The sequence below is a fragment of the Ambystoma mexicanum genome, chromosome 3p (assembly GCF_040938575.1).
Source record: "Ambystoma mexicanum isolate Mex_15411 chromosome 3p, UKY_AmexF1_1, whole genome shotgun sequence".
Classification (NCBI taxonomy): domain Eukaryota; kingdom Metazoa; phylum Chordata; class Amphibia; order Caudata; family Ambystomatidae; genus Ambystoma; species Ambystoma mexicanum.
The window spans coordinates 164455104-164476960 of record NC_090925.1 but is presented as its reverse complement, the minus strand read 5'-3'; the positions used below and the strand labels follow the sequence as shown (position 1 = coordinate 164476960).

Genomic DNA, 21857 nt, shown 5'->3' with positions numbered 1-21857 from the left:
ATCACTAACCTGGGACCAATCGAGCAGAAAATCCCCCAAAATGCTCAGTGTATGACCCACAAAACATCTGGAAAATAGGCCCAATCTAGCTTACCAAACATTTCCACCACTACCTCCCGGCATGAACCCTACCATCCTCGCCCTTTAAAAGTCACATCATTTAACAGAATGAGAAAAGAGTTCAATGCCACACCCCAAATGATGCAGGGACTGATACATTGGAACAGGTTCTTTCCAGAGCTAAGCCAAGAGCAAAGAACAGAAAATCCTCATTAGCACCCTGGCAGGCAGGGTGTTAAGTGGGCCAGGGCTATCCAGGACTCAGCCGTGGCAGTCTCCAAATATTGCCCTTGAGTCAGGGCTCTGCCGGGGCTCTTTGAACTGATTTCCAAGACCATGTTTTTTCCCCATCAGTAAAATATTTGTGACAACACTACTCTTTGCCAGTGGATGTCAATTCCCGCCACCTTTCAAATCGCATCATCAGTTAAACACATTCAAAATTAGGTTGTTTTCAAACACAAAGTGGAAATTATAAGAATGCATTGTTTTATTTTTGCAAAACAATGTATGTATTGTTTTGAATGATTTTAATCAGTACATATGAATCATGGATTGCTTTAAAAAGAACTGTTGGATTGCATTGTGTGCCCACCTTTGTTTATTTGATATTCTGTTTTATATTTTAATATGTTTACCTTGCTCAATATTTTTACACACATTTTAATAAATGTTTTAATGTAGCTTGTACTCTTTTTTTATTGCATATATGAAAACTCAATTGTTTTTGTTATGATGTTTTAATGTAACATGTACTCCTTTTTATTGCATATAAGAAGACTCAATTGTTTTTGTTATGCCACTTCTTTAATTACATAGACCCCACTTCTTTTAAAGGTTTGTTAGCTACTTGGGACTTGAGGCTGTGCCTGACCCTATTTATTCCTGACCCCCAAATTGTGCACCAAGAGTGGCGCGTTAGAGTCCCCCTTTGATTTCTTATGACACCTAAAGCATTGCTGCAAGGGATGTACAGCACTTTGGACTGGTCCAAATGTTTGCTGTATTCAACGGTACAGTACAAGCCCACTTTTAGAGCAGTCTCAAACCTGCCCACCCATGTCTCAGCCAGCCCTCAATCAGCACCCGCAATTTCAAAATATGGGTGCTCAAGCCCTTTGTTGTCTATAAAAATATATATATCCTTCTGCCTCACAAACACTGCTCCTGTTGGCAGGAGTCTGTTTTCGCTTTTGTTTAAGCCAGCTTAATAAACTATGAAAACAGACTGCATCCAAGAGCCGAGGTGCTTCGGGGGCTATACTAGCATTGCTTTTGTCTTTTTATTTTTGGCCCTGCGTCTTCATGTCCTGAAAGCTAACAGTGATGCTAATGGGGCTTGTGGCCTGAACCTGACGGTTATGGCACCACCACCACTCGTGTTACGGGACCCTCGCTTCGCTCAGACCCTTAACTTGGAGGGCGGGCTGTTACCAGCAGGGGCGGCATGCCGGCTTTGTGAATATTGCCTTAGCGTAGCCCTCAAAGGACATCAAACAATCTCTTCTAGAGTCTTCTTCATCTTCTGTTAATTCTAATGTTTTGATGTAAACCTTCTGTTTTTGTATGACGCTCTTTTTAATGTTTGTTAAACCTGTGAGTGTCGGGAAGCGAAATGTTACTATTATTTTGTTTTTACAATGCACCATTTCACCACCCTAGTAGTCTCAAATCCTTGCGAGCGGCGCACATGCAAGTCACAACAAATAAGTGTGTATGTGTCCCAGGAGTTCTCTTGGTGTAATGCATTACTATCCTGGAAAAGCATCAGTTCAGTCTACCAAGTTAGAGCTCTCAGGTTTCCAGTGGCCACATGTGGAAAGGTCATAAAGTAGTGCCCCTCCCCATTGGATTCTGGGACTTGTAGTTATTTCTTTCCCATTTGAAATTAAGGGAAATGTCAAGTCCCAGAATTCCTAGCAAATGCGGACTGGGTGGCCTTCTCACGCATGGGCACAGAAACTTGAGACCTCTGCCAAGTGTCCCTTAGGAGGATTCGCTAATGCCCTAATTAAAGATGGCATGGGCAGATGGATTTCATGTGGCAGGTGGGGGTGGACATTTAACCACTGTGGTGGCTGGTCCTTGAGCAGGGAGAGCTGTTGGGTAGAGGTGGCTTGACTTTGCAAGCTTCCACTTCTGCAGGTGTAATTCTACCCAGGAGGACCCACTGTGGGCGAGGTTGTGTTATTGATGCCGTGTGTGAGGCTCAAGTAGTGGTGTTGTGTGTCTCCAGTGCTGGGGCTTGTGAGTGTGTCAGTTTCCTCAGGTGCGATGAAGCTGATGGTGATGTAAAAGATGCTGGCTGAAATGGCATCCTATCGGCTCAGAAGGTTTGTGACCTCAGCACCACTTAGTTTCCTCCTTGGAAGAAATGACTGCATTGTAGCAGGAGAAGGTGGGGGAGACCATCCATAATGCATATTGCTACAAGAAGCCATGCACGCGCGTGCAGGGCGGCGTGCGCCACCACAAGGCCAGTGAATCGAGGAATAGGTGAGACTCCACTGAGGAGTGTGAGAGCTGTAGATAAGTTACAGCTCTAACTCCTGCAGTCCCTGCAGCCTGTGACGAATCCCAGGGTATTGTCAATGTTCCCATAGGGGTAGCCCCTTCCCACTAGGCCAGTGAATCGAGGGATAGGTGAGACCCCCATCGAGGAGTGTGAGAGCTGTGGTTGAGTCAAAGCTCTCGCGCCTGCACTCACTACAGCCATTTAAGACAAATTAGATGTTTGTCAGAAACAGTGGCGGCTGGTGAGTTTGAAAGCTGGTGGGGCGTTAATTTCCCAGGGCGAATTTAGTAGCGAGCGCGCACAGCGCGCAAGCCCACCCCCCCAAGGAGGGGAACGGGGAGGTTCTCCCCCGTGAAATTTTTGGAAAAATGGCCTACAAAATGTGCAATTTACTGTCCAAAAAAACCACCGAAATATGAAAAAAGCATTTGGTTTTACATATTAATGGTGGTACACTATTCTTACGTGTGCAAGTGTGATATTGTATTTTACAGCAGCTTGTATTGAGAATAGCTGGTACTATGGTGTATGCATAAAGAAATTCATTATATAGTCAGTGATGATGGAAACATATGTTACGTTTCCTAATCCTTTATCTGTTCTAAGCAAGATATCTGCGCCCTAATACATTTGGAAATGAATCTGAATCTTGCGCTACGTTGGGACGGCAGTTCGTCAAGAAGCACAACTACATCTACTATGAGCTAAGAACTATGAGCTAAAAGCATTTACAAACAAAATACAGATACAAAAAGAAAAGAAGCTCATGAGTATCTACCCAGTGATGCCGTTTGGCTGTCAACAAGAAACCTAAACATAGATAAAACCTCCCAAAAGTTCTCTCCTCGGTTCCTATTTCCTTTTGTTATCAAACATATCAGCCAATTGGACTACAAGTTACAGCTGCCCAATAAATGGAAAGGCCCATCCAGTGTTCCACACATTCTTGCTCCAAACAGCAGACAAAGATACCTAGCAAACAAGTCTTCCCAGGTGTAAAAAGAGAGATTCAACAATGCAATGTACTATGGGTTCGATCCCCGAATCCAGCGCATTGAGTCGGCGAAATAGACCAGTAAGTTCGCTATAAATCCCAAGTAATAACATAATGCGATATTGTTTTTCAGACTGCGTAATTGTAATTGGTTATTTATAAAGTGCTAAATACCAGAGGTTCCTAAGCATGGACCACTTCACAGTGGGCGAGCTGTGTGATGCATAGTTAATAATCGAAAATATAGGTTCCCTAATATAGATAGCAATGAATGATTTTACTAGTTGTATCATTGAGGTTGCATGACGTGCCACAAACTCCATTTCACACCAAATTGCTGAAAGCATGTGAAACATATCTGCTTCTGCTTCCTTTCTCAGAGTCAGCACGGAGGGGGCAATGTGTGGGGAGCATCTCAGATGAAATGTTTAAAACACCTGATGCAGCCCCTGCCAATAACATTGGGCCATACAATGGCAGGACCTCACCCCATGGGAAGTGCAGAGCGTGGAACTTCGTGACTCTGATAAGGCCAGCTTCTTTTAAGACCGTGTTACACTCAAACAGATAATACAAAACCAAAACAAGTGCAAATAAAAAAGGAATTAGCAGGGATCGTTTTTAAACACCTAAAGACTTACAAAACAGAGAGACCTCACATTTCCCACTGCCATGCCCAAGCCACCCCACTTGGAATTGTGGGACATGTAGTTTTTTTCCCGTTTTTACTCTGTTACAACAAACCTAAAATTCTTAGAAAAACAGGTCTGCGTGAGGGCTTTGCAGAGCAGGTTACTACTACAATAAACATACACTTTGCTTTTTGGGGCTCGTTAAGAGGTCTCCAAGTAGTACGAGCCTCGTCCACGCCAGGTTTTCATGATAAATACTTAGTCTGCAAAATAACCTACGCGGCATACCATCACAGCATCACATTTAATTTACACTTGGCACATCACTAAATGTTTATCGTTTGGCCAAATTGCCACCTGTACCGCTTCAGGACAGATCCATTTTAACGTGCCAAACAAATATGCTGTGTTCAGAGTCCCTCGCTTATAGGCTGCGTCTGCTTGCGCTCATTGAGTAAAACGGTGCCATAAACGTAATGAAGGCGATTAATGTAGTGCGCGGTAAATGTAATTATAACTAAGAAAAACAGGTAATTTAATAAACCATGGCATGCTGTGCCAACATCTCGGCGCTCTCCCCGAGGGACCAATTCATCAGCTCAATGAAAAGGTACAGACGTGTTTTCTTGCCCATCACAGGAAATGACCCGCAGCAAATGCCAGGCCGGCCTGTGTTATCCCACACCATAACACGATGTAATTCCCGAAGCCTGATTGGATAGCAGGAAATCAGCGCAGCCCCCCGGTTGTTGTTATTCACGCCTGGCAGAGGTCATTGAGAGGCGGCGCAGGTGTTCAGCTATTGTGAACTTGCGGCTAACAGGCAGCAGCAAAGAACAAATGCATAACTGTGATTTGGGGCAGTAAATTACGTTTCACACAGTTTCCCTTAAGTGTAGAAACAGCTAATCCAAATGGTTAGCAAAATAACTACAAAGCATTCTGCCATATATTGTTTCCGTGTTAGCGCCGGTCGATGCGATCAGGAGTCGAGGGAGGGTGCACGCCAGGCCCCTAGCGCCCATATCATCTTCACCTGCAATACGCACTTCTAATTCCCACTTAATATGATCTAGGTGGAACATTTTGAAGATTTCCCGTATTTCATCAGTTTAATTGAACAGGGCAAATCGTGTCCCCAGACGTGCTGCAGAGAATGCGAACACGGTTCTCCAGAGAGTGTTTGCTGGCTTTGCCCAGGTTTTTCCAGCTAAAGGTGGGTCGCAGAAAATGCCTCCAATTTAAGATTTGAAGAAATGTTCTCGTTCATGATGTGCAATCTTATCACAGCAATAATACATTATAATGATTATATGTTGGCAGCCGCGGCCGACCACTCCCGCATCATGCTAATTGGCCGTTTTATATTTTCGGCATTTTTCGACAAAAAATGCCGAAAATATAAAATGGCACAAGTCACCAGGGAGAGCCCTGGCAGGGAGAGGCCCTCTCCCTCTCGCCTGCCTGCCAGTGCCCTGGGCCTTGCGTACGGGACTAAACAAAGTAGGCCCAGGTGGCCCCCGCCTTGGTGGTAGCGGGCGGCCCCTATCACCAAGGCGGCTCGCCCCAAGTTGACGGCAGTCAGCTCGGTAGCAACACTGAACGACGTGTAGGCCCCCGGGCCTACACGTCGTTCAGTGTTGACTGGGCCTGGGCCGCGTGGTGGACCACATAGTTTGGGCCCGGGGAGGGGAGTGTAAGTGTAACACTCCCGAGTCCCCGGGCCCAAACAGAGAAGAAAGTTAAACAATGCAATGGGGTACTTACCGCGGCGCCACTGGGCTGGTGGCCTGGGGTGCAGCAGCACTGGTCGACTCGTGTGTGTTGTTGTTGACTCGTCGGCTGAAAGAAAGAGACGGGTGTGAAGGCGGCGCAGGCGCGCACACACACACCCTGCGCCGCCAGTCATACACATAGATAAAGTAATGTCATTGGCTGTTTGCCAGCCAATGACATTACTGTATGTATGGCAGGGGAGGGAATATAAGTGCGCTGTTTGCGCACATTTTAATACTGGCGGGGCCACCCCTGAAGCGCCCCGCCAGGCTTCTAATTAAAGGCGCTACGTAGAGTGCGTGGAGCTACGAGCACCACGCACTCTACTATAAAAAAAAATATACTAAATTGGGACGCGCCCCGCTGCCGGGCCGGCCTATACACTAGTGACTATTGTTTCCTTGCCACAGCGCCCCCGCGCTGTTGGCAAAGGATATGCAGCAGCATCTTCGAGGCTGAAAGATATTCAATCAGAGAAGTTCTCTGATTGAATCTCTTTCTTCTTCTCTCTTTTTTTCTGGGGGGGCGGCGCCCGGCCGCCCTATCATAGCAGCCGCCACTGGTCAGAAAGCAACACTCTAGAATGTCAGCCACCCCTCCTGCTCCCTTGACCTTCTGAAAAAAAAGATGAAATCCATACCGTCGCCTTCCTGGTGCATGTCAGAATATTGTCTGCTTTTAGGACCGAGCTTTCTATTCTATGCTTTTAATTGAAATGTTAGTCACGCTTTAGAAATGATTACAGGGATGGAGTCGAGGGAACACGCACGTGGACGGCGTCCGTCCACTTTTTTCAGAGGGCGGACGCCATACTCCCATGTGTGTTTTCCAGGAATTCCTTGAAAAAGTGCTGCCTTCACTTGGTGCAACAGAGCTGTGTCAGGGATTCGAACCCGGGGCCGTGCTGCTCTGAAGCAAGAAACTGAGCTGTGAGAACTCAATCACCTCTGAGCTGTCTGAAAATATTGAGTTTGTGCTGTTGGGGACACGTTTTCTTACACATCATGAGATACAGGGTGCACTCCTTTTCTATTTAGCAAGCAATGTTTTAAGAAAACATGTTCTATTGCGAAAAGCTTAATTGTTTCATTTGTTATGTGGACATTCTTGTGTTGGGAAAGACATCCTACCATGAAATATGCAAATTGCTTTCAATTTACGTGCACTGCCAGAGACGTCACTCCCCACGGCATACGGCAGCCCTCCTACTTTATTTTTGTAGGAGTCTGGCCCTGGAAACGAAGCAAGAACAGCTCCCTGCCCTGGACCTTGCTACACCTCACTGCCGCCCACTCGGCTGCGGTTCCTGGAAGTGACAGGAGCAAGGGTCGCTTCCAAGATACGTGTGCCTGGCCCGTTCACGTATGAATCAGCCTAGCACGGCATCTCCCGCCTCACGTTTTTTGCACATTCCGTTGCGTGTGACGCATTCACTCACAAGCGGAAGGAGCCAAAGCAAGCATGCTGCTGCACTACCTGGTGTGAGTGCTGAGCGGGAAGGCGGGAGCTGGGCTGAATAGAGCGCCATTGGGGGGGGAGAGGGGAAGAGGGGAAGAGGGGAAGAGGGGAAGAGGGGAAGAGGGGAAGAGGGGAAGAGAGAGGAGAGAGAGAGAGAGAGAGAGAGAGAGAGAAGAGAGAGAGAGAGAGAGAGAGAGAGAGAGAGAGAGAGAGGAGAGAGAGAGAGAGAGAGAGAGAGAGAGAGAGAGAGAGAGAGAGAGAGAGAGAGAGAGAGAGAGAGAGAGAGAGAGAGAGAGAGAGAGAGAGAAGAGAGAGAGAGAGAGAGAGAGAGAGAGAGAGAGAGAGAGAGAGAGAGAGAGAGAGAGAGAGAGAGAGAGAGAGAGAGAAGAGAGAGAGAGAGAGAGAGAGAGAGAGAGAGAGAGAGAGAGAGAGAGAGAGAGAGAGAGAGAGAGAGAGAGAGAGAGAGAGAGAGAGAGAGAGAGAGAGAGAGAGAGAGAGAGAGAGAGAGAGAGAGAGAGAGAGAGAGAGAGAGAGAGAGAGACGAGTCTCTCCCTACAGTGATGTTTATTGGATGCAGGCAGCATGAACGTTTGCAGATAGTGGCAAGCTAGTGTCAATTGGCCGCAATCAGGTTGAAACTGTGTTCTTATAATGACAATGTTGGCATACATTGTGGGCACGGCATATGAAAGTGTTTTGCAGTGCTAATGATGGCATATATTTTCAACACAGGGTTCATGACGATGTGTTGCTAAATACTCCTGTATTATTCTTGCTGACCTGGCAACTGTTTGATATTTTTTTTTCATGTGTATCCGTGCAGACGCAATTGCAAATGGTGTGGATTTTACTAAAGTTTTCTGAACAATTGTGCTGTAAAATGTACCATTTCAATCCATTATTTTTTTAAAATGTCTGAGGGAGTGGATCCACGCAAGTTCCCCTTGGACAGTAACAGTTCCAACTCTATGCTCGTGCAAATTTGGGGGAAGTTTAGAGACCTCCACTGAAAATCACTGGCCACCCCTGTCCTTGAATCATTTACTATGGAGGGGCCCCTCACGCAGCACCAAGAGCTGCCTCCGCCATTGGGGCAGTCCACTGTTAGGTCTAATGACTGTATAACAGCAGGGGTGCTTCAGTATTGTATGCAGTAACTGTGTGATGGCAAGGGTTCTCCGGTGTTGGCTATTCATTGGGCCTCATTACGAGAACGGCCGTAGGGGGTTAACGGCACCGGTAACGATGCCGGTGCCGTTAACCCCCCCTACGGCCGCATTCCAAGGACCCTTAGCGGGTCCCACCAGGAACGGCTGGTTTTACCAGCCGCCCTTAGCGGGACCCGTTAAGGGACCAGGGAGCTAATAACGGGCCCGTTATTAGCTCCATCCCCATTCCCATTGAGCCCTATGGGGGCTCGAATGGGAATGGGGAATGGTTTCAGAATGGGGACTTAATGGGTCCTCCAAGGTCGGAATTACCCGGTAAGTCCCCATTCCGACTACATGGACTGGGACACGGGTTTGGAGGCAGCCATGTTGCTAATAGCACCATGGCTACCTCCAAACTCGTAATGAGTCATTACGAGTTTGGAGACAGCCATGGTGCTCTTAGCACCATGGCTGCTCCAAACCCGGGTCCAGGTTATTAGCTCCTTCCCCATTCCCATTGAGCCCTAATGGGAATGGGGAATGGATGGGGAATGGTTTTCTAAATGGGGACTTACCGGGTCCTCCAAGGTTGGAATGACCCGGTGAGTCCCCATTCAGAGACACCGGACCCGGACCCGGGTTTGGAGGCAGCCATGTCCATAATAGCACCATGGCTACCTCCAAACTCGTAATGACCTCCATAGCGTTAGGTATACTCGCTTTAAAACAGTAAGAGCTGCTGGCACTGGATTTCAACGGAAAGAGAGAACGTGTAATTGAGAAAAAAAATCTAGTCATATGGCATTTTTTTCTGTTTAGTCTCCTTCCTCATAGCTCCTCTGATAAGAGCCGTGCACAGACAACCTGAGGGAGTGAAGGCATTGGTATGGAGCAGTGAAGATTTCACCATTCAGAATTAAATTAACTGTGGCCCTGACTGGGCCTTGATTTACTGCTATGAAATTGTACCGCTTCCCAGCAAAATAGCAGAGATTCAGGGAGGTATGAAAATATATATATTTGTAAACAGGACTTTAAGTGTGCTGGAGCTAGCCGGGGCAGAGCTCCAGCAGTCTCCAATAACTACACTTGCGGCGGGAAGGCCTTCCTCCCAGATGCTGAAATTGACACCATGTGAGAAAAACACATACAGTAAGTAATCTGTCCACTGACAGCCAGAACCTGACTCCCAAAGGATGACTCTCTCCAACTGTGTACACATGTCTCATAGTTTGCCATCACTTTTCTGGTAGAGTGTTATCATAAATGAAATGTGCAGAAAGGCCAGTGTGCTCAGAAGGGTTGCAGACTTGAATTGCTGCCACATATGTCGTATACAAAAAAATGTGCTTGTTCTTATGCTCCCAACATGCTCTTTGATTTTATGCAAAGGACCATTTAGTGCTATCCTCCTCCCCTTTCTCACAGGTGCTCTCCTCTGTGAGTGATATCAGGGCCAGATGAAGATGTCAGGGATACGTTAACACAGCATTTATTTTATTTGGAAACTGAACCAGAGGGTGTTTCATTGACACTATGCTCACTGGAGGCAAACAAGACCACTAAAGACATGCCTTTTGTGCTCTTGTTTACATATTGCTTGGTTACATATTTAGGGGCCTGGTGATGTATTGTTTGTTTGGGGCAGGTGGCCCTTACACAAGTCCCCCACCTATCCTTTGGGCCATGTCTAGCATGGTTGCCCACGCCTGCTCTCCAGATCCTGCCCCCTCGATTTTGTATCCCACTTACATCACTGCCTGTAAAATGTAATGTCAGGAGATGGGTGAGGGCAAATGGAGAGCAAGGAAGGCATTAACGCTAACAGTGTTTTCCATGCTGTTTATGATATGATATGATAGGTTATATATAATGCACTTAATACCCAAAGGTTTCTAAGCGCGGACCCGGGGATCAAACCTGTGTTGCCCCGTGTCATTTTGCTTCCAAGGCAAGCACGTTGCCCCTGATCTATCCTCCTGAGGACCCCCCACCCCTACCTTTAGGACAAATAACATTGGCGGGCCCCACCAAATGCTAGAACTACTTACATTTTCCATTGAATCAGTCACTCTCCTGCTTTTTGAAAGAATGTCCTGCCCCCTTCCTTGGACACACCCTCCTGTCCCCACAAATGGGGGCAGCCCCTTAGTTTGAAAACCACTTATATCTGATATTTTGCATCATAGCTGTCACCAGAGCCCTCATTTGTCTTGCAAGTAGAGAGTTTTACACGGGGTCGTTTAGTGGGCCTGTCAGACAGGACTGACCATAAACACTCTTGTTTGACTTACTGGGTGAAAACTAAGCGCCATGTTGTGGGCAATGGGGTTCTTTGCGCTTACAAAATGGAATAAAGACAATGAGGGCAGAGACAGGGCTCAATATTGATTCTGAGCTTGCCACTCAAATTCATAAAGGCAACTGGACACTGAGGAAGAGGAAAGACAGACAAGTCGAAACACGCATGGCCAGTGTGGAATATACTAGTACATCGAGGGAGGAATATTGTGAACAAGAGACGCGGACGGATCTACTGGAAAAGGGCGTCTGCCTGCAGGGCTGCAAGGTGGTAACACTTGAGCTGAGGCAAGCAACAGCAGCGTGGACGCTGGATACAGACTGATACAACAAGAGAGGGCCATCAGAATGGACAGGGCGAGAGAAGGGAGCGATCTAGTAAAAGAGAGATAAGGGCATGCAAATAGATTACTTCTGCACTTTGTATAGCGCCGACTTGTCGCCTTCTGGCCACTAGAAATTGCTTAGTGACTCTGCATAGATCCGAGAGAGATGGCAAACGTATGAACAATAGAAAGGGAAGAAGTGGGATAGAAACAGTGCTGGGGGGAACCGTCATTTTTTACTAGGGGCTGGGCTTTGGGAAGGAGGGGATGGGTCCAAGGGGCGTGGCCCCCGGCCAGATCGCGCAACACAGTAGCTCTATCTAGAACACATACCTGCTGATTTGCATAAAAGCAAAGAGCATTATGGGAACAACATACTGTCCACAATTTTAAATGTTAAACATGTCTTATAGTGATTCTTTTAGAAATCCTTTCAAGCAAATAATGGACTCTTCTGTTTTGATTGGTCACAATATTCACCCTAATAAAGAGATATCTGTAAAATGCTGGACATATATACCAGTTTGAACAGCTGTGAAACAGTATGTGAGGCGTGTCACAATGAGTAGACTGCTTTCAGGAGACTCAGCAGGCACCAAATATAAAGGTATAGAGGAGGGGGTGAATGATGTGGCTGTATCTGTACGGGTGTTTAAGTCAGAACATTAGGAATATGGCATGGCACAGAGGTTTCCTATTATGCATGTTCAAAGCCCATCTAAGACAGTTCATGAGGCATGCACAATGAGCTTACAGTAGAAAGTATGCAAAGGACTGTCATGGCTGCCCAATGTGTCCTAGCTTGTCCCCAGACGAAATTCCAACTTTATGAGGCTATAAAAAAAAGTGTTTGGTTTATGCAAAAAGATGCATGTTTATGAGGCTATACCAGACACAAAAGAAAACAAACAGAAAAAAAATATATATATTACCGTTGACTTACAAAGGTAGTATTAACAAGGACACATGCTTCAAACTGAAGGAGTATTTGAAAATATACAAAGTTACATTATTAAGCATCACTACATACAGTGGTGGCGTCAGATAGGGAGGATGGGGAGAGGGCAGAAGAAGCTCCTGCTTTAGCAAGTAGTTTAAGTTGAGTTTTGAAGACATCCATAGTTGTGTTGGCTTTGATTGTTATGGGCAGTGGGTGCCAGTGGAGCAGGGTGAGTAAGGAGAAAAGGCGTAAGCAAGAGACAGAACAAGGGGGTATGGGATGGTGAGACCGAGTGCAGAGGAGACTCTGAGGGAACAAGACGGTGAGTAAACTTAGATAAAATCAGACGGGCACTGAGGAGCAAGTCCAATGATAGCTATGTACACTAGGAGAAAGAACGAGAGAGCGGTTTTGCATGGAGAGCCAATCAGCAAGTATGTTGAAGTGGGGCAGGATCTGGGTAGGTGGTAAAAATTGCGGGTAGCAAAGTTGAGGACTTTGTTTAAAAGGAGGAAGGAGTACAGAGGAAGACCCAGGAGTAGGCTTGGGAAGTAGTGCAGTTTGCAGACTTTGAGAGTGGAGGCTGGAGTTTTTGTAGACTGATGAGTAAGAAAAGGATGAATTTTGGGGAGGTTATTATGAGCAGCAGAGGCAGTGGTAGTGATGAATTGTTGCAGTCGTAGATCACTTTCAAGAAGGACAGACCCTATGATTTTGAGTCTAGATGGAGGGAGCAAGAAGGTCAGGTAGGAAGGAGATAGGAGAGTGAAGGGTAGAGATGCTGGGAGAAAGAGAACCTCAGAGTTCCGCATGAGCCAGCCGAGAGCCATCCAGTGATGAATTGCAGTCAGACAGTTCATAATGTGTTCTGAGATGGCTGGGGTGAAGGAGGGAAATGAGAAACACATGTGAGTGTCATAAACAAAAAGGTGACAGAATAGAGAAAGCCAAAGGACGAGATAAGTTGTCCTATGGCAGAGATCTAGAGGGTGAATAGCAGAGGTCCAGGGACTGATCCGGTGAAGTATAGGGTGGGAGGTTTATGAGTTCTAAGAGATTTTAAAGGATTGACCTTCCATCTAGGTGATGACCGAGGCAAGAGCAGATTTGCAAACCCCAACATCCTGGAGAGTAAGAAGGAGAGTGCAGTGGACATCAGTGTAGAAAGCAGCAGGAATTACCAAAAGGAATTAGTATAGAAGAGTTTGGAGTGGTGAGCATTAGAGAGAAAGTTGGAGATGGGCATGAGTGCAGTCTTGATGGAGTGTTTACTATGAAAGTCAGATTGAATTGGATCTCCAAGGCCAACATCCTCAAGGTAACTAGTGGTCCAGTCGAAGACCACCTGCTCAAGGACTTTTGAATAATGGGGAAGGAGTGAAACTGGGACAGTTAGGTCAGCAGATGGTTTTGGCAATAGAGGGTAAGAAAGCTGCAGATTTGAAGGAGACAGGGAAGAGTCCACATACCAGAGGGTGGTTAAAGAGCTCAGAGAGATAAGGGCAAGTGATTGAAACTAGTTATTTGACCAATTGGGTAGCAAAACGTTCGATAGGAGCACAAGATGGTCTGGCACTGCAAGAGACGGGTGCTAATTCAATAGGCGAGGTAGCGGAGAACTAGTTGAGAGTGGAAGTGGTAGGAGAGAGGTGGTGAGCAGAAGGAGGGTTGGGGGGCGAGAGGAGAGCTGCGAAAGTGTCACACATTTTAGAGAATTTAGAGGAAAAGTAGTGAGCAATATCATTAGCAGAAAGGGAGGAGGAGATGGATATTGGCTAAGGGAGGTGTGAGCAAAGCTTGGAGGGTAGATGAAAGTTTGCGGGGTTATTGCAAAGGGGTGGACACGGTTTGTGAAGTAGGCGGATTTGGAAGAGCCTATTGTAGAGGTTAGGGCAGCAAGGGAATTTTGTTAGGCCAGGAATAGGGTAGGTGTCCGTAATTTGCATCAGCGTTGTATGTCACGGTGCATGTTTGTTTTGAGGGTCTGAAATTCAGAGATGGTCCAGGGCTGAGAACAGGGGTGGGAAGGTGTGAATTTGCAAGCAGGAAGGTGTTGGTAAAATGGAGTCCTAAGTGCATAGTGAATGTTAGAGAAAGCTTGGTCCATAGAAGAGACATGACTAGGGGAAAGAGACAGGAGGGATTTTATCACATTATCAAGGTAAGGGTTAAGAAAGTCCTGCCTGACTTTCCTCTTAGTCATTGAAGAAAGGTGATGAGGAGTAGAAGGTGGAGGGACTGAAATGTTAAATTGAGCAATGGAGTGATCAGAAGGAGAGGGGTCCAGAAGGAGAGGGGTCCATGGAGTGGTCTGAGGAGGAGACTGAATAAGAGAGAAAGACATGATTAATAGAGTTCGCTCCAGAGTGGGATGAGTGGACGTAGAGGGAGTCATCAGATAGGAAGAATTTAAGTTCAAGGCTGGTGGCTGCATTGGGATTGGGGAGGTTAAAGTCCTCAAAACAAAGGGGATGTCAGTAGGAAGTGACTCAAAAAGAAGGGTCAGATCAGGGAAGGGGTTGAGGAGCAGGCGGTCGATAGAGACCCAGAACAGTGAGAGCACCAACAATCGGCACCAAAGAAGGAAAGATCAATCCCCCACAAGACCATGATCCACCTGGCTTGAATGTGAAGGCTTTTAGAAATAAATAAAAAAAAAACTGGTCTTCAGACTGTCCCAATCTAGCGGTCCAGCATTCATGTGTACGCACACACTACAAATCTAGCTTATGGAAGGTAGGAAACTCAATAATGCTCACAACAGTCTTAGTTCTAAGGTTAACATGAGCCCTGACACCCCTCAGGAGAAACTGCTTGAGGGGCAGGGAGATGTTCAGTACTTCAAAGGGCAGGCTCTGGCAGTCCGAAGGAATTCAACCAGGGTGAGGATTAGCAGAGACCTATTGATGAAGGCAGACAGAAGAAAGGGGCTGACCAGCGTAGCCCAGGAGAGGACTTTGCAGTTAGCGAGGGGTTCCACCAACTTGAATTTTCCTTGGAGTTGCCACACTTCTTGTGTCCCACAGGCAAAGCACTCTGGGAACGACATCGGCAGTCAAGAAGATTCTGAAACAGCAGACAGCATTGGACCCCTTACAGAAGGCTAATAGGGAGCAATCTGCTCAGGTTGTTTGCCTATGGAATGGGGAAGAAACCCCCTTAGTTCATTCATCTTTGGACACTTGTAGAAGGATTCGTCTGGAACCAGGTTGGGAGTATAATCGGCTCCAAAGTCCTCTGCTATAGAGATATCACCAAAGACGATTTAAGCTCTTCCCAACACCATCCAAAGGGAATATCTAGAGCTTTGACTCAACCATAGCACTTACACTCCTCGATGGGGTCTCACCTACTCCTCGATTCACTGGCCTAGTGGGAAGGGGCTACCCCTATGGGAGCAGTGACGGTACCGTGGGATTCGCCCCAGGGAATACTGCATCTGAGACCACTGGTGCCAACGGCTCTCTCACTGGAGGGGTCAGGACCTTGTATGTGCACTCTGCAAACATTCCTGGTTGGACAACACAGCCAGAAGGATTTGTCTGTGGAGACACTGGATGGACTCCCCACAGCACCCAGGAGGCAAGCACCAGTTCTGGACTCTGTTTTCCAGCTTCAATACGTTTTTGAGAAGGCTTGACAACTTGGAGCCACTGTAAGCATCCAGAGCTGCCTTTAACAAACGCTGTTCTTTCGTTCCTCTGACAAGCCCCTGACTCAACACATTGCCTGCCTGCGGTCCAGCATCATTAAACCGGTCACCATTGAAGAACCGCATTGTGCAGTTGGACCTCTTCAAGCCAACTCGACCCATGGCCACTCAGTTTCGTCACTCGATTCAAGCCGATCCCACTCCAGGACTGCACCTCGTCGTTTTGATAACTTCTAGCCAACTCGCTTGCCTCGATGCCCATGATCCAGTGGGAATCACTGACTCAAAATGTCCTGATGCTGATGCAACCCATTTAAATCAACTAGAAGCCAGGCTCTACATTGTTCAGACCCAAAGACAAGCATTCAAAGGCTTTTCAAAGGTTCTGCCAACTGACCTGCCTTAAAGTGGCATAATGACTCGGAAGACCTGGTAGCTACATTTTTAAAGTCATCTTCAGTACTGCTGAAATCATTGCCTGTGCATCTGTATCTTCAAATCCACATGCACCTGTATTACAAAGTCTGCATTCTCAGCGTTTCCCTTACAGGGGTGACCCATTTGTTTTCTTATTAGTTGTGTATATGTTCTAGACTAATTCAAGTATACTACTTTTAGAAAACTCTGGTGGGCATTCTTCCATTTTTGGTAACCCAGTACTATTGTTCTTTGTTCTGCTTCTGAACCAGCTGACATCCTCCCTGAAGTGTAAAGCCTGCTCTCGGACTGCTCTACCCTGAGTGGTGAAGGAGCTGTACCTGTCTGGTTGTGCATGTTACCCCTTTAAGATTGGGATCAGTGCTGGTTTAGTAGTAGTGTGGTGCTGAGTAGGAGTTGTATTCACTGCTCATCCCTCTTCTTTTGCAGAGCAGTAATATTTTTGTCAGACTGATGAGAGACAAGGCTGTCCCTGAAATCCCTTCAGAATAACCAGTGTTACCCGAGATCGCCCCAGCCATCAACCGTAGAGACCCTTCGAGACCCAAGGGATGCGTTCGACAATGTGGGCTTACCAACATTTCTCTGAAAATCAGAATTAAAATGGGGATTCCATGGCCATTTGGAGGGCCAATGGTTGCCATGGCCACCCCACTAAGAGCGTAATAGCCATGAGTCATGCCCTCCTGCAAACAGCCTAAAGTAGAGGGTGTGCTATAATGGCAAAAGGAGGGGATGCATAATATACTCCTGGACCCCAAAACTGGAAAAAGGGGTGTGTCGCCGTGGCAAATGGGTCTGGCTTCCAACCATTGAGTGTTCAGTAGGGACTCGTAGGCATATAAGTGAAAGGGACCCCACTGTTCATGAAGACCGATGGAGTCTATGCATTGAGGAGAGCATCAATCGGTCACCAGATTGAGCAAGACATGCAGATACCTGGATGCAAAATCACGGGCAATAATCCCAAAGATTCGTGGCAAGAGACGGCAAGAGTCCCCTCAGCTTGTTTATCCTTCTGTTCATCAACCGGTGCACCATGCAGGAAGAGTACCGGTTTGGCAATCACTTGTTTGCAAAAGAACCTCTATATCCGATAACGACTACAGGGAGATCAGAGTCCCCGGTCAAGGTTGTGCCTCACTTGGTGTCCGTCCAAGCAACGTAGACGCATTGCATTCCAATTGGATATTGGAGGAAAGAGATAATAGCCCTTCCGTTTCACCCATACATATGGGATTTCTTCTCTTGCTCGTGTCAAAAGTAGAACCCAGTTTTAATCGTCTAAACCAAGGGTGTGGCTAGGTCTGGAAGGGATCCGGGTCCACGCTAACGTCGGGTTTCGCTAGCCTTTTGGTTGTAGCTCTTGAGCTTCTATCCTGGGCTGCAACCAAAAGACCCTGGCTATAGCCCCCTCTGACACCCCCAGAGGGGTTACCCCCTAGCCATGCCTCTGGTCTAAACCTTGGTTTAGGCCTGAATTTGCCATCTCTGTAGAGCCCTATATTGGTGTGACATTGTGAAAATGACCAGGATCGTGGAAGAGGGCAGGTTGGTGGGAAATGGCATTCAAGTAAAGCACCCTCTAGATCACCTTCTTCACTGCCCCCATATTCTGGTGGGGCAAAACGAGGGTCGACGACCTATAACTTAGAATAATCCCCAGAAACTGCATGATCTGAGATGGGGTTAGACCAGTGTTCTAGAAATGCATATTCTGAGGTGGTCATGCTCCCCTGGAAGACTGGCCAGAGTGTCTCTTCATCAGGATATCGTCCAGATACATGAAGATCCTTCTGCCCTTGACGTTGCAGGCTTGAGCGGCGAACCAAAGAAGGACCAAAAAGGAGAGACCTGAATTGGTAACAAGTTCCTTCCCAAATAAATTCTGGAAACCGCCGGTGAGGCGGGAAGATTGTGACGGAGATATGCATCCTCGAGGTCCAATCTCATGAGCCAATCTCCCGGCCTCAACGTGACAATTGTCTCCATCTTGAAGTGCTGATCTAGGCAAAAAGGTTTAATTCCTGCAGGTTGTTGACTGGGTGGAAAAACTTGCCATCTATTTCACTTCAGATCTATTGCTGACGAAGGCTTGTGGGTACTGAACCACTTTCTCCGCAGCTCTCTCGCCCAACAACTTATGAATCTGTGTCAGATTCTCCTTGGGAACCTCTGGTACGGTGGAGGACACGAACTCCAGCTTGAAGCCCTGAGTCATCTGAGGCCCGAAAGGTTGAGAGAGTCACTTGACACCGGTCTAGAATAAAGACTGGCAACCATCCCCTTGCCCGCCCCCGCAGAGGAATCTGAGGAATCTGTGGACCTCCACCTATCCTGGTTGAATCCTGCCCTACCACCTCTCAAGCCAAAGGATCTGCCCTTTTTATTTCAAAAACAATTTCCCAGGTATATTCTATTTTTTGAACTGGGAGAACGTCTCTAAGCCTTTAAGACTTAAGGTGTGTCCTGCGTTACCAAAAGGCGAGTCAAAGGATGCTCCTAGGAGAATTGTCCTATCTCAAGAGCTCTGGATTAGAGTAGCGGGAGCTCAGCTACAGACCTGGTATTCATCATGCATACTGCCACTGGAGTCCCTTCAGTGCGCTTTTTTGCCATTTGGTTCCTCGGTTCAAGAACAGTTTATAAACTTACCAGAATGCCTTTGGTGAGTCGCTTCACGTGTTTTCAAGTGCACGTGTCTCAATTAAAAGACACAAATTACACAAAGACGCCAAGAAAGAGTCGTAAGAAGAAGAAATAAAAAATAAAAAACATCCTACCCGTTAGGCAATAAACAACACTGAATTATTGTAAAATACAAGAGTTACATAGCTGCCCAGTTTTCCTGTGTCACTGGACAGCTTGAGCCAGTCCCGATGTTTCCCATGGCATGTTGGTACTTGTAGGCCCATATTTACAATCGGAACAACGAAACTACTAGTCCCACCATGCACTGGGAAAAACCACGCCGGTTCGAGCTGTCACGCAGTACACAGGGCAACTATGTACACATATAACAAGCCTAACCTTCAGCATAAAAAACATGCTTTTATGTAGCTGACGCTGTGCACGTGAGAAGAACGCGAACAGTGAATAGAACGGCCGTCCTTTAACGGAAGCGGATTTTGGAAATCGGTGCCAACAGGACACCCATCACAGAGACTCTGGTGGCCAGGTAAGGCTTCCAGGGAACATGTACAGTGTGTATCTTATGCTGGCACCGCCCGCCGCAGCGTTCCGCTGCATTTGGTGTCATTGTTAACAGCGTCCACCCACAATGCTCTGTATTCATACAGGATTGGGGTCTGAAGCTGCGCGTTTCCAGAACTCTCTGGAAATCCTTCAATAGTCGCCCCCATCGACGAGTTGTAACTGAAGATAAAGGGTCGCAACCAAGATCCGAACCCTCAGTTGACAAAGAGTTTTAGTTTGCAAGCCCCCGCCGCCCCTCCCATCAGCAGTTACAAGCCGCGCCCACATCGCACCAATGTATGGAAAGTGTCTGTTTGTTGAGCGTTTTTGGGAGCTATCTGTAGCATGGCGGTGCAATTGCGTTTTAGGTTAGGACAACACACTCGGGAGGTCTGCGGTTTTTGGCTGCACCAAATCACCACCCCAACTATCTCGGAGCCTCTGCCTTTGGGGATGTGGGGGCTTATCTTTAGAGGCACTGTGTGGGGGCAGGCCAGTCCGAAGATGTGGGTGGGCCTACTGCAACATGGTGTTTGGGGGCCCAGTGTTTAGAGTGAAGACAGTCTGAAGCACCCCTGGGGTGCATACATTACAAAGGTGACAAAGATAAGGTTAATGGCCACTGATTATCACGGGACAGTCAGCCAGCCTGGAGCTTGAACACTAAATGCCCACTGAAGAGCTATACACCCTTGTTTGTCAGCATGAGGCTGATGTGGAGGAACCAGTGTTTGAAGGCAATAAACACTTCTATATATCCCAGTGGGTCATGATGGCCAGAAGGGCTCCAGGAAATTCAGCTTGTAATGCAAGCGCTGCAAAGCGCACATTTAAAGCCCCAGAACGGTAATAGGGAAAGGAATATATTGCCCTATTACAAGTCTGCTGACTGACAGCATGGGGGAAGTTACTCAGGGCACACCTGATGCTCCATGCCCCTTTCCATTTTTTTTAAAAATTAGTTTTATTGTTTTAGTTGAATTTTAATCAACCTTTCAATATTAATACAAACAATTTGAAACAATTTCCAATACATACAATAATATTCATAAAACAATATAAAGCAAACTAAAAGAACCAACTATAACATAGTTGATAAACTCTCGTTAAAATCAATATTATTATAACAAGATAAGACAATTAAAACAGGTACCTATGTAACGCCTCCTTAGCACGCACACCCAGCTTAGTCATTCTCAGCAGTTTTTGTTTCTAATTGCAGACTTTCCAAAAAATTCACAGTAGCTATCTGAATTGGCAGATGCGAACAGCCCAAAATCATTGCCCAACAATCATTCCATTCTAGGTTGCCCAAATATTTACAATGCCTAGCGTAATGTGTTTGTCTAAGATCTCTTAATGCAATGCACTGGGCGATCAAATGTTCTGTTTCTTTTAGACCTATATTGTTACAAAACTGACAGATGTAATCTTGTGGCCGCAGCAATTTCCGCTTTGTAAGGACTTCTTTTGTATGGCATAAGTGGAAACGCAAGCATAGTATTGCTAGCCTGTATTTTAATGTTGGCGCTCTAACTAAACAAGAAGATAAGTGCGCATTTTCTTGGGAGGAAACCTGCGGATGTCAGTCTTCACCTTGCATACATAACTCACAAGTTCCAATCAACATTGTATAGTTGCCCTTTCTTCTTCTCAGGATTAGTAATCAGCATCTCAATAGTTATGTCAGGGGTAGCTAACATTTGACAGACATTGTTTACCCATGCAACCATGAAGCCATGTTTAGTCATAAACATATAAGCAGATAATGATCTTAAAATAATATCGACATTAGTGGAAATGAAACATTTGCTAAATAAAGAGCATAATCTCCAGTTATACAAGGCGTGGAGGGAAACCAGACCCAGCTCATACCTGAGCCAGGAGTGAGGAACACATACAGGTAAGTGCAACATTTGTCAAATTGGGAGCGAGTATTAATTGGAAGAGTCTCCAGGTCATGCAATAGGACTGGGACAGCCTTCTGGTTCCAATAGAACCATGCCGGCTTGATGGAAAATTTACCATATCTGTACATGATTACTTTTGTTTGAGATATTGCTGTATCTAGTTTCCTCTCCACACATTCGAGCTGGCTCTTTGCGTTGGTTATGCCCTCAACACAAATGCCCAGGTAGATGTATTGTGTTACGATTTGTAACTCTACCTGACTAATAGACCACACAAATCTCCTTGTGGGTGCATATAGAACAATCTGGGTTCTCTCTGTGTTGACTCTCAGTTCATTATGATATGATATGGCATTTATAATGCGCCTATACACAAGTGTTTCAAGGCGCGATGAGGCAAGGGAGGGGGAACAGAGGGAAGACAGACAACGATCCAAGTGTTATTCAGATCGATCGCGCAAGTGCATGGGAAGGGGGAAGGAGAAGTGGAGGGGGGGAAGGGGACAGTC

General features: G+C 46.5%; 1 protein-coding gene and 1 long non-coding RNA gene across 4 annotated transcripts in view; one reads left to right on the top strand and one right to left on the bottom strand.

The window, feature by feature from the left end:
- The window catches only part of STYK1 (serine/threonine/tyrosine kinase 1), a 99289-nt gene that overhangs the window by 3374 nt on the left and 74058 nt on the right, over positions 1-21857 (top strand). The window contains exon 1 of one of the 3 annotated variants that reach the window (XM_069650553.1): positions 19288-19421. The exons of the other annotated variants lie outside the window; for them this stretch is intronic. The gene's annotated coding sequence lies outside the window, so the exon portion shown is untranslated. Of the gene's footprint in view, positions 1-19287; positions 19422-21857 lie in introns of those variants that run through there. 3 annotated transcript variants of the gene reach the window in all.
- The window catches only part of LOC138580203 (uncharacterized), a 183848-nt gene that overhangs the window by 146189 nt on the left and 15802 nt on the right, over positions 1-21857 (bottom strand). The window lies entirely within an intron of this gene.